Source organism: Populus nigra, chromosome 5 (assembly GCF_951802175.1).
Source record: "Populus nigra chromosome 5, ddPopNigr1.1, whole genome shotgun sequence".
Lineage (NCBI taxonomy): Eukaryota > Viridiplantae > Streptophyta > Magnoliopsida > Malpighiales > Salicaceae > Populus > Populus nigra.
In genome coordinates, this window is record NC_084856.1 from 679,564 (window position 1) to 691,743 (window position 12,180).

At 36.6% G+C, this 12,180-nt stretch overlaps 3 long non-coding RNA genes across 3 annotated transcripts; 2 read left to right on the top strand and 1 right to left on the bottom strand.

Moving 5' to 3' along the window:
- Positions 1-485: 485 nt before the first annotated feature.
- Positions 486-1,587, bottom strand: LOC133693599 (uncharacterized). The gene is made up of 2 exons (XR_009842141.1): positions 1,500-1,587; positions 486-569 (listed from the first exon to the last, which is right to left on the bottom strand). It is a non-coding gene; the product is annotated as an uncharacterized LOC133693599 (long non-coding RNA).
- Positions 1,588-3,558: 1,971 nt separating this feature from the next.
- LOC133694232 (uncharacterized) lies at positions 3,559-5,436 on the top strand. Its single transcript, XR_009842246.1, has 3 exons — positions 3,559-3,667; positions 4,599-4,678; positions 5,271-5,436. It is a non-coding gene; the product is annotated as an uncharacterized LOC133694232 (long non-coding RNA).
- Positions 5,437-9,512: 4,076 nt separating this feature from the next.
- LOC133694438 (uncharacterized) lies at positions 9,513-11,393 on the top strand. The gene is made up of 3 exons (XR_009842285.1): positions 9,513-9,624; positions 10,556-10,635; positions 11,228-11,393. It is a non-coding gene; the product is annotated as an uncharacterized LOC133694438 (long non-coding RNA).
- Positions 11,394-12,180: the final 787 nt, after the last annotated feature.

Sequence of the window (12,180 nt, forward strand, 5' to 3'; positions counted from 1 at the left end):
GTATGGTTTTAGGTTCTTATAGGAAGGTTTCTCAAATAGGCCATAACAAGAAGATCAAATGGTAAAGTTCATCAGAAAATCAAAATGCAATGAGCATGAGGCTCCGTACTGCGGGATGATCAGTCCACACGGGTTGGTGACTCCCCCGACCAACTAGGGTTCAGATACGATGTGCACAAAGACTAACACTACCCTGTTAGCATGGATATTCTGACTGACATACCATAGGTTCATAATCATAATCTAACAAACATATTCATATCTCAAAGCTCAACTCATGACATCAATCAAATGATGAGCTATCAATTCAGAAGTCAATTCAAAATATATGTTGGTTCATATCAAGAATTCAGATTCAATAATTGATCATGCTTTATCAAAACAAGGATAATAATCTACATATATATTATCAAGAAGCATGATCCAATTCATATTAACAAATCAAATATTTATAATATTTCTCATGCATATGGAAAATTATCCACTCACCTGACTCGAAAGCAACAAAACTCAAAGCTGATATCGAAGAAAATCCTACTGACGTCCCGCCGGTAGAATATCAGGATTATCTAAATATAAAGGAGACATATTTAAGAATAACTCAAAAGAATATATATAACCTATTTAATACACTTATCTAAGGGTGTATTCCATAACCCTAAATGTTTTTGAACTAACTAGTTATCTTTCCTAAAAACCCAACATTTAACAGTTTTCTCGAAATCTAATCCATAATAAAACAATTAATAAAATTGACAATAATTCACTAAATAACCCTCAATTATTCATCAAACTAATCTGAAAAAGGTAATATTACAGCTAGGGACTAATCTGTAATTTATCATATTCTTAAGGGTTAAATTGCAACTTTTGTCAAATTGGAGGACCAAACTAAAATTTATCATAAATCCATGAATATACTGAAATTCTGACCATAATTAGTCCTCATTTCTGTACAGATCATCTCATTATACTCCAAGGACCATTCTGGAATTTTACCAAATTTTTAGGGTCAAATTGTAATTTTTGTCAAATTGGAGGACCAAATTGAAAGTGTTAAATTCTCTTATCTATACAATAATTCTGTCCATAATTCATATGTTATTCTGTTCAGATTCTCGGAATAGGCTCCAAGGACCAATTTGTAATTTTCCAAAGTTCGGGGACTAAACTGTAATTTTCCAAAATTGAGGGACCAAATTGAATTTTCGTCATCTTCAACCTCCAACTCAGAATTCTCACAGGTTACCTACTGTTCTTGCCAAATTTCTAACTCAACATTCACCATTTACACAATTCATAACTCAAAATCATTATCTTTCAATTCAATCTCTCAAAATCATCCAAATAATCAAATACCCACAACAATTAACTTTATAACATTCAACTTAATTCATCAATTAACCCAAAACACAAATTTTCAAGACCCTAACATTTATCAAAACCAAAATTAAAGCTTAATTAACACATATTTATACATTTAACAACCTAAATCTTACCTTTAAACTTATTTCTTCCAATCTCTTCCTTTTCCCTAATTTTCCCCTCTTTTCTCTTCTTCTTCTTCTTTCTCCCTTTCTCTCCTGCTGGTTCTCTCTCAAAATTCAGATCCCTCTTTCCTTTTTTTTTTTTTTTAACTTCCTATTTATATTTATCATCTCTTTATTCAATTACTACTATACCCCTCATTTAATTTATTCCTACATCTAAGCATTCAAGGGCTTTCTAGCCTTTTCCTATGTCTTTATATTCAAAACATTACAGTTACTTTTGATGAAAGCATTTTTCCTTTTACCAAAGCATCATTCTCTACCCCTCAGCCTATTGCCTCCCCGTGTCTTACTCCTCCTCCTGCTCCTGTTCCTCCTGTCTGCATGGTTCCATTGGATAATTCTACCGTCACATCTATCAGGCCAAAAGCTCCTGCCCCCGTGACTCTGTCTCCTACACCAGGTATGACTTCTCTTTCTTCTGCTACTCATTTATGCTCCTCTGCATCTCCTTTACCTGTTGAACCTGTGCTTCCCACTCGTACTCACTCCATGGTTACTCGGACTCAAAACAATATTTTATGTCCTAAGTAACTCTCGGTTACTACAAAGCATCCACTTGCATTGCCATTGGAACCCACCTGCGTCTCTTAAGCTCTCAAAGACCCCAGGTGGCGTAAAGCCATGGCAGATGAATTTACTGCCTTAGTCTCTCATGGCACTTGGCGTCTGGTCCCTCAACCATCAGCTTCCAACTTAATTGGCTGTAAATGGGTGTTTAGAATTAAATGCAATCCGGATGGTACAGTGGATTGGTTCAAAGCCCGTCTTGTGGCTAAGGGATTTAATCAACGACCGGGTGTTGATTATACTGAGACATTTAGTCCAATCATTAAACCAACCACCATTCGCCTCATTCTCTCCATTGCTCTGTCAAATAACTAGCCTCTCAAATAGCTCGATGTAAACAATGTGTTCCTTCATGGTCAGTTAACAGAACAAGTGTTTATGCATCAACTTGCTGGTTTCATTGATCAGACCTATCCTCATCATGTTTGCTCTCTTCAGAAGTCTATCTATGGTCTCAAGCAGGCGCCTAGAGCCTGGTATACTGCCTTACGCTCCAGCCTCTTTGCGTTGGGTTTCTTTAATTCCAAGTCCGACAACTCCTTATTCATCTTTAATAAAAATGATTTTCTGCTCTATGTGTTGGTCTATGTTGATGACTTAATCCTCACTGGCAATAACACTTCATTTTTGCAGCATGTTGTCACCTTTTTAGGTGAAACGTTTTCTCTAAAGGACCTGACTGATCTATATTATTTTCTTGGGGTGGAAGTTATACTGGTTCAGCAAGGTTTGTTCCTCTCTCAAAACCGTTATATTCATGATCTTCTCATCAGGCTAAATATGGTTGGCGCCAAGACGGTCCACACACCTATGTCTGTTTTTACGAAGCTTATGCTTGATGATGGTTCAGCCAACTGTGATGCCACTGAATACAAACGCATCATTGGCTCTCTTCAATATCTCTCACTCACTCGTCCAGACTTGGGTTTTGCAGTCAATCGTCTAGCTCAGTTCATGCACAAACCAATGGTGACACATTGGCAACATGTTAAAAGACTCTTACATTATGTCAAACAGACCATGCATTTTGGTCTCTTGCTGCGTCGCCAATCCCACCCAGTACTTCGCGGGTTCTCTAATGCTGACTGGGGTGGCAATCTTGATGACCGTAAGTCCACTACGGCGTATATAATCTTCCTGGGCAATAATCCTATCAGCTGGTATACTAGGAAACAAAAAGCTGTAGCTCGCTCCTCTACAGAAGTTGAATACAGGGCCCTTGCCACCGCAGCTTTTGATATTGCATGGATCAAATCTCTCCTTGATGAACTAGGTCTCATGTTACGTGAACCGTGTGATGTTTTGTATTAAAAAGAGTTAGGAAAAGGCTACAAAGCCCTTGGTGGCTTAAAGAGAGAGTATAAATAAATAAGGGTATTGTAGTAATTGTATAAATACATAATATATATAAATAGAAAAAAAAAAAAAAACAAGAGATCTGAAATTTAAGAACAAACCGTGAGAGAGAAGGGAGGAAGAAGAAGAAGAAGAGAAAAGAGGGGAAAATAAGGGAAAAAGAAAAGGAGTTGGAGGAAATAAGTTTAAAGGTAAGATTTAAGTTGTTAAATGTATAAATTTGTATTATTGAGCTTTTAATTTTGGTTTTGATAAATGTTAGGGTTTTGAAAATTTGTGTTTTGGGTTAATTGATGAATTAAGTTGAATGTTATAGAGTTAATTGTTGTGGGTATTTGATTATTTGGTTGATTTTGAGAGATTGAATTGAAAGATGATGATTTTGAGTTATGAATTGTGTAAATGGTGAATGTTGAGTTAGAAATTTGGCAAGAACAGTAGGTAACCTGTGAGAATTCTGAGTTGGAGGTTGAAGATGACGAAAATTCAATTTGGTCCCTCAATTTTGGAAAATTACAGTTTAGTCCCCAAACTTTGGAAAATTTGCAGAATGGTCCCTGGAGCCTATTCCGAGATTCTGAACAGAATAACATATGAATTATGGACAGAATTACTGTATAGATAAGAGAATTTAACACTTTCAATTTAGTCCTCCAATTTGACAAAAATTACAATTTGATCCTAAAAATTTGGTAAAATTCCAGAATGGTCCCTGGAGTATAATGAGATGATCTGGACAGAAATGAGGATGAATTATGGACATAATTTCAGTATATTCATGGATTTATGATAAATTTTAGTTTGGTCCTCCAATTTGACAAAAGTTGCAATTTAACCCTTAAAAATATGATAAATTCCAGATTAGTCCCTAGCTGTACTATTATCTTTTTCAGATTAGTTTGATGAATAATTGAGGGTTATTTAGTGAACTATTACCAATTTTATTAATTGTTTTATTATGGATTAGATTTCGGAAAAACCGTTAAATGTTGGGTTTTTAGGAAAGATAACTAGTTAGTTCAAAAATATATAGGGTTATGGAATACACCCTTAGATAAGTGTATTAAATAGGTTATATATATTCTTTTGAGTCATTCTTAAATATGTCTCCTTTATATTCAGATAATCCTGATATTCTACCGGTGGGACGTCAGTAGGATTTTCTTCGATATCAGCTTTGAGTTTTGTTGCTTTCGAGTCAGGTGAGTGGATAATTGTCCATATGCATGAGAAATATTATAAATATTTGATTTGCTAATATGAATTGGATCATGCTTCTTGATAATATATATGTTAATTATTATCCTTGTTTTGATAAAGCATGATCAATTATTGAATCTGAATTCTTGATATGAACCAACATATATTTTGAATTGACTTCTGAATTGATAGCTCCTCATTTGATTGATGTCATGAGTTGAGTTTTGAGATATGAATATGTTTGTTAGATTATGATTATGAACCTATGGTATGTCAGTCAGAATACCCATGCTAACATGGTAGTGTTAGTCTTTGTGCACATCGTATCTGAACCCTAGTTGGTCGGGGGAGTCACCAACCTGTGTGGACTGATCATCCCACAGTACGGAGCCTCATGCTCATTGCATTTTGATTTTCTGACGAGTTTTACCATATGATCTTCTTGTTATGGCCAATTTGAGAACACTTCCATAAGAACCTAAATCCATACTTGTATATATATTTCTCATTGCTGTATTACCTCGTGTGTGTATATTGAACGTTATCTACTCACTGAGTTGTTGAACTCACCATCTCATTATTTATCCTTTTCAGGCTTATAGCTTGATAGCAGGTCATTTTGTTGGACCTTCAGAACCTGCTCTTTTGGTAGTAATTTGTACCTTCCTTTATGTCTAGTTAATGCTCCAAAACTCTGAACTTTTATAAACTTTTGTATTAAGACAATTCAATTATATTATAAAGTTGATTTTGTTATTAATGCTGCGTTGAACTCTGATTGAGTTAGGATAAGTTTGTGTGTAAGTTTGGGTTCGCATAGGTATGGAACCTTGGAGGGGAACCTTGCCTATGTGCCGGTCATGGATCCGGGACTCGGGTCGTGACAAACTTGGTATCAGAGCTTTAGGTTAAAGAAACAATAATATAATTAAATTCGTAATAAGTGGAGCATTAGGATCCGTGTTGTCTTGTTTGTTGTCTTTGAAATTCTGAATTGTCATTAAGCATGTCTTCTTCCTTGTGATAGATATGCTTTCCTATAATTCTGTGATAATTATCATGCTATTGTTCTAGCATGACTTGAGTGCTCTCATTTTTTTATTTTAGGAAATGCCGAGGAATAGACGAATAGTTGATACTGTTAGAGTAGAGGATGATCAGGATGATGTCCCTATTGTACAGTTTAGAAATGTAAGGTATAGGAGGCGGGGTAGTACATCCGCACCTCAATATATTCTTGTTGTTTGCCTTTTTTTGAAGCAAAAAAAAAAAATATATTATTTAATATGGGTACAACTCATTTGTTTGTGTCCCTATATTTTTGTCATGAGCTTAGATAAGCAACCAACTTTATTAAGATCCTCAATTTCAATTGCTACTCCCTTAGATGAATTAATATTAGTGAAGTATGTGTATCTGGATTGTGAAATAGAGATTGGAGATAAGATCTTTATGGGAGACTTAAATGTCTTAGATATGGTTGATTTTGATGTGATTTTGGGAATGGATTGGTTGGCAAAGCATAGGGCTTCAGTAAATTGTTGGGGTAAGAAAATAATATTTGATCTAGATGAAGAAGTTGGGTTGGTATTTCAAGGAGATAAGATTGGGTCTCTATCAATTATGTTGTCAGCTATCTCGAGGAAAATGGCTAGAAAAGGGATACAATGCTACCTAGCATATATAGTGGATGTAGAGAAAAAAGTTCCCCAATTAGACCAAGTCCCTATAGTTAGGGAGTTTATTGATGTCTTTCCCGATGACTTACCTGGATTGCCTCCGTATAGGGAAATTGAGTTTTGTATTGATTTGGTTCCGGGTACTGAACCGATATCAATGGCACCATATAGAATGGCACCAGCAGAATTGAGGGAGCTTAAGGAGCAACTGCAGGATTTGTTGGATAAAAAGTTTATCCGACCAAGTGTGTCCCCTTGGGGAGCCCCAGTGTTGTTTGTGAAGAAGAAGGATGGGTCATTGAGGTTGTGTATAGATTATAGGCAACTGAATCGGGTGACAGTTCGAAATAGATACCCACTCCCTCGCATAGATGATTTGTTTGACCAATTGCAGGGAGCTCAATTCTTTTCTAAGATCGATCTTCGATCTGGGTATCATCAGTTGAGGATAAGAGATGAGGACATTTTAAAAACAGCTTTCAGAACTCGGTATGGTCATTATGAGTTCTTAGTGATGTCTTTTGGGTTGACGAATGCACCAGCAGCTTTTATGGATTTGATGAATAGAGTGTTTGGCCAGTTTATTGATCGATTTGTGATAGTTTTTATTGATGATATTTTGGTGTATTCGAGGTCTAGGGAGGAGCATGAGCAACACTTGAGAATGGTGCTTCAAACTTTGCGAGATCATCAGTTGTATGGCAAGTTCTCAAAGAGTGAGTTTTGGTTGGAGAGTGTAGCATTTCTTGGGCATGTAGTGTCAAGGAATGGGATTGAGGTTGATCCTCAAAAGATTGAGGCAGTTAAGCAGTGGCTTAGGCCTACTTCGGTGACAGAGATAAGAAGTTTCTTAGGGTTGGCCGGCTATTATCGGAGGTTTGTGGAGAACTTTTCTCGGATTTCTGCACCATTGACTAAGTTAACGCAGAAAAATGTTAAGTTTCAGTGGTCTGAAGCTTGTGAGAAAAGTTTCTTAGAGTTGAAAGAGAGATTGACTACAGCGCCTATTCTGGCAGTACCATCAGGTTCTGGTGGTTACACAGTGTATTGTGATGCTTCGAGAGTTGGGTTAGGATGTGTTCTAATGCAGCATGGCAAGGTTATTGCCTATGCTTCACGGCAGCTGAAGAAGCATGAACAGAACTATCCTACACATGATTTAGAGATGGCGGCTGTAATTTTTGCCTTGAAGATTTGGAGGCACTACTTGTATGGTGAAACTTGTGAGATTTTCACAGATCACAAGAGTTTGAAATATATCTTTCAGCAGAGAGATCTAAACCTGAGGCAGAGGAGATGGATGGAGCTGCTGAAGGACTATGATTGTACCATACATTACCACCCAGGTAAGGCAAATGTAGTTGCCGATGCTTTGAGTAGAAAATCATCAGGGAGCTTAGCTCATATTCAGGAGGTACGAAGACCTCTGATTAGGGAGCTACATGAGTTGGTGGATGAAGGAGTCAGATTTGATCTTAGTGAAGCTGGAGCAATGATTGCTCATTTTCAGGTTAAGTCAGATTTGTTTGATAAGATAAAAGCAGCTCAGAAGAAAGATGATTCACTACTCAGGATTAGAAATGAAGTTGAGCAGGGTAAAGCTGCAGGTTTTGTGATAGGTGATGATGATGTGCTGAGATATAGGGATAGACTTTGTGTACCTGATGTAGATGATCTGAGGAGAGAATTGATGGTAGAGGCACATCAGACAGTTTACACAATGCATCCAGGTTCCACCAAGATGTATAAAGACCTTAAGGTGTGTTATTGGTGGAATAGGATGAAGGCTGATGTAGCAGATTTTGTTTCTAGGTGTTTGACCTGTCAGAGGGTAAAGGGTGAACACCAAAAACCTCCTGGATTGTTGCAACCATTGTTGATTCCAGAATGGAAGTGGGAAAGGATCACAATGGACTTTGTGACAGGATTGCCTAGGAGTCAGGAGGGTTATGATTCAATATGGGTGATTGTTGACAGGTTGACAAAATCAGCCCATTTTCTGCTAGTTAAGATTACTTATGGATATGCAAAGTTGGCGGAATTGTTTATTAGTGAGATTGTACGGTTGCATGGAGTGCCAATCTCAATAGTGTCTGATAGAGGTCCACAGTTTACATCGCGATTTTGGGTGAAATTCCAAGAAGCTATGGGTACTAAAGTGCAGTTGAGTACAGCTTTTCACCCTCAGACAGATGGTCAATCTGAGAGGACTATTCAGATCTTGAAGGATATGCTGAGGGCTTGTGTCATGGATTTTGGAGTTGGTTGGAGTAAGTTCCTACCATTAGTGGAATTTGCTTACAACAACAGTTATCAAGCTAGCATAGAGATGGCACCTTATGAGGCTTTGTATGGTCGGAGATGTAGATCACCGGTTTGTTGGTTTGAGGTTGGTGAGAAGAGGCTAATGGGACCGGAGTTGATTCAGATTACCTCAGAGAAGATAGAGGTAATTAGAAAGAAGCTTCAAACAGCTCAGAGTAGACAGAAAAGTTACGCGGATAGAAGAAGGCGTGACTTAGAGTTTTCAGTGGGTGATTGTGTGTTCTTAAAAGTATCATCGACAAAAGGAGTATTCAGGTTTGGGAAGAAAGGCAAGTTGAGTCCTCGATTCATTGGACCGTATGAGATTCTGGAGAGAGTTGGGGCGGTTGCTTATAGGTTAGCATTACCACCAAACTTGTCTGCTATTCATCCGGTATTTCATGTTTCCATGCTAAGGAAGTATATGTCAGATCCATCGCATGTATTAGAGGTTTATCCCATTGAATTGAGGGATGATATGGTTTATGAGGTGCAACCAGAAGCTATAGTCGACCGACAAGTGAGGAAGCTTAGGTCGAAGGATATAGCTTCAGTGAAAGTGAAATGGAAAGGTCATTCACGTGAGGAAGCGACATGAGAGCTCGAGGATAAGATGCATGAGGAGTATCCTCATCTTTTCGATAATCTCGGTAAGTGTTCAATCTTTTCTATTAAGTTTCGAGGATGAAACTTTTATAAGGTGGGGAGATTGTGATGTTTTGTATTAAAAAGAGTTAGGAAAAGGCTACAAAGCCCTTGGTGGCTTAAAGAGAGAGTATAAATAAATAAGGGTATTGTAGTAATTGTATAAATACATAATATATATAAATAGAAAAAAAAAAAAACAAGAGATCTGAAATTTAAGAACAAACCGTGAGAGAGAAGGGAGGAAGAAGAAGAAGAAGAAGAGAAAAGAGGGGAAAATAAGGGAAAAAGAAAAGGAGTTGGAGGAAATAAGTTTAAAGGTAAGATTTAAGTTGTTAAATGTATAAATTTGTATTATTGAGCTTTTAATTTTGGTTTTGATAAATGTTAGGGTTTTGAAAATTTGTGTTTTGGGTTAATTGATGAATTAAGTTGAATGTTATAGAGTTAATTGTTGTGGGTATTTGATTATTTGGTTGATTTTGAGAGATTGAATTGAAAGATGATGATTTTGAGTTATGAATTGTGTAAATGGTGAATGTTGAGTTAGAAATTTGGCAAGAACAGTAGGTAACCTGTGAGAATTCTGAGTTGGAGGTTGAAGATGACGAAAATTCAATTTGGTCCCTCAATTTTGGAAAATTACAGTTTAGTCCCCAAACTTTGGAAAATTTGCAGAATGGTCCCTGGAGCCTATTCCGAGATTCTGAACAGAATAACATATGAATTATGGACAGAATTACTGTATAGATAAGAGAATTTAACACTTTCAATTTAGTCCTCCAATTTGACAAAAATTACAATTTGATCCTAAAAATTTGGTAAAATTCCAGAATGGTCCCTGGAGTATAATGAGATGATCTGGACAGAAATGAGGATGAATTATGGACATAATTTCAGTATATTCATGGATTTATGATAAATTTTAGTTTGGTCCTCCAATTTGACAAAAGTTGCAATTTAACCCTTAAAAATATGATAAATTCCAGATTAGTCCCTAGCTGTACTATTATCTTTTTCAGATTAGTTTGATGAATAATTGAGGGTTATTTAGTGAACTATTACCAATTTTATTAATTGTTTTATTATGGATTAGATTTCGGAAAAACCGTTAAATGTTGGGTTTTTAGGAAAGATAACTAGTTAGTTCAAAAATATATAGGGTTATGGAATACACCCTTAGATAAGTGTATTAAATAGGTTATATATATTCTTTTGAGTCATTCTTAAATATGTCTCCTTTATATTCAGATAATCCTGATATTCTACCGGTGGGACGTCAGTAGGATTTTCTTCGATATCAGCTTTGAGTTTTGTTGCTTTCGAGTCAGGTGAGTGGATAATTGTCCATATGCATGAGAAATATTATAAATATTTGATTTGCTAATATGAATTGGATCATGCTTCTTGATAATATATATGTTAATTATTATCCTTGTTTTGATAAAGCATGATCAATTATTGAATCTGAATTCTTGATATGAACCAACATATATTTTGAATTGACTTCTGAATTGATAGCTCCTCATTTGATTGATGTCATGAGTTGAGTTTTGAGATATGAATATGTTTGTTAGATTATGATTATGAACCTATGGTATGTCAGTCAGAATACCCATGCTAACATGGTAGTGTTAGTCTTTGTGCACATCGTATCTGAACCCTAGTTGGTCGGGGGAGTCACCAACCTGTGTGGACTGATCATCCCACAGTACGGAGCCTCATGCTCATTGCATTTTGATTTTCTGACGAGTTTTACCATATGATCTTCTTGTTATGGCCAATTTGAGAACACTTCCATAAGAACCTAAATCCATACTTGTATATATATTTCTCATTGCTGTATTACCTCGTGTGTGTATATTGAACGTTATCTACTCACTGAGTTGTTGAACTCACCATCTCATTATTTATCCTTTTCAGGCTTATAGCTTGATAGCAGGTCATTTTGTTGGACCTTCAGAACCTGCTCTTTTGGTAGTAATTTGTACCTTCCTTTATGTCTAGTTAATGCTCCAAAACTCTGAACTTTTATAAACTTTTGTATTAAGACAATTCAATTATATTATAAAGTTGATTTTGTTATTAATGCTGCGTTGAACTCTGATTGAGTTAGGATAAGTTTGTGTGTAAGTTTGGGTTCGCATAGGTATGGAACCTTGGAGGGGAACCTTGCCTATGTGCCGGTCATGGATCCGGGACTCGGGTCGTGACAAACCGTCTCTACTGCTTTGTGATAATGTTGGAGCCACTCAACTGAGTCTCAATCCTGTTCTGCATTCCAGAATGAAATATATTGCTATTGACCTTCACTTTGTTCGTGAATTTGTCCATCGTGGTCACCTGCGTGTTGCTCATGTGCACACGGATGATCAGCTTGCTGACTTGCTGACAAAGCCACTATCTAGGTCTCGTTTCACTCTGCTGTGTGACAAAATCAACGTTGTTGATGGAACGTCCATTTTGAAGGGTCATATAAGGAAATCACCATAACCTCAGCTCATCCCATAACCTCAGCTCATTAGTGATTTACTTTCATGTATAGCACCTTTATTCTTGCAGTCTTGTTTATGACTGTATATTCATTCATTAAGCTTTTCCCTTAACCGTCATAGTAATTGTATTATATATAGACAGTTTTGCAATGGAATATTATCAAGCTACATCAATTCATTTGTAATAATCCTTTTAGGGGACAGATGGAGGGTGTTGACATAAACTTCTCCTAATTTATGTATATTGAAATAGATTTTCTGTGTACTACATATATATACAGTCAGAGCAAAATGGTATCTGCGAAGATGATGGCTATGACCCTTCCGAAGTACTGTGCTCGCCGGTGTGGGGTTACTTCCCTGACTGTGCTGAGTATCCGG